This window comes from Sinocyclocheilus rhinocerous, unplaced genomic scaffold, assembly GCF_001515625.1.
Source record: "Sinocyclocheilus rhinocerous isolate Xijiao unplaced genomic scaffold, SAMN03320098_v1.1 scaffold2876, whole genome shotgun sequence".
NCBI lineage: Eukaryota > Metazoa > Chordata > Actinopteri > Cypriniformes > Cyprinidae > Sinocyclocheilus > Sinocyclocheilus rhinocerous.
This window is the reverse complement of record NW_015635533.1, coordinates 1-772: the sequence shown is the minus strand read 5'-3', so window position 1 is coordinate 772 and position 772 is coordinate 1. Positions and strand designations below refer to the sequence as shown.

The window sequence follows — 772 nt, the reverse complement described above, 5'->3', positions numbered from 1 at the left end:
GTGGGATTTACTCAGATTGTCAATCTGCTTTCAGGGCAGATTACAGTATCAATTTTACCCGAAAGAGCACGAGAGTAAACTTTTTGAGTTTCTGTAGTATAGTGGTCATCACGTTAGCCTAACACGCAAAAGGTCCTCGGTAAGAAGCTGAGCAGAAACAGAGTTTTATTTTTTAAGGGAATGCTTAAACTCTTTGCGACGTTCCAGGAGAATTCCTGCTGCTTTCTACAGTTAAGTTTCCGTAGTGTAGTGGTTATCACGTTCGCCTCACACGTGAAAGGTCCCCAGTTCGAAACTGGGTAGAAACAAGGGTGACTTTTTCCAAGGTTGCTTAAGTTCTTGGTCTGTTGTGTTCTCACTCAACGCTACAAAAGGCTTCGCCTGCCTTGTTGCGTTCTCACTCAACGCTACAAAAGGCTTCTCCTGCCTAGATGTGTTAAAGCAAAAGAGTTTTTCCAACAGGTTTCTGTAGTGTAGTGGTCATCACTTTCGCCTAACACGCGAAAGTTCCTCGGTTCGAAACCGAGCAGAAACAGCTGCAGCATTTTGAAGAAAACTATTAACGTTTTGCGCCTTTATTGGGCTTTAGAAAATTTTACCTTTATGTGCTTTTTACCGAGCATGAACCTAAAGATTTCCGTCTACTCCCTACAGGCAGGTTTCCGTAGTGTAGTGGTTATCACATTTGCCTCACACGTGACAGGTCCCCAGCTTGAAACTGAGCAGTAGCAGTCACTCTCTTTTTCACAATTGTTCAATTGGCTTTCTGTTG

At 43.3% G+C, this 772-nt stretch overlaps 2 non-coding genes across 2 annotated transcripts; both read left to right on the top strand.

The window, feature by feature from the left end:
• The first annotated feature begins 235 nt into the window (after positions 1–235).
• trnav-cac (transfer RNA valine (anticodon CAC)) lies at positions 236–308 on the top strand. Its single transcript has one exon. It is a non-coding gene; the product is annotated as a tRNA-Val (tRNA).
• A 154-nt stretch (positions 309–462) lies between these two features.
• trnav-aac (transfer RNA valine (anticodon AAC)) lies at positions 463–535 on the top strand. The gene has a single exon. It is a non-coding gene; the product is annotated as a tRNA-Val (tRNA).
• The last annotated feature ends 237 nt before the right edge of the window (positions 536–772 follow it).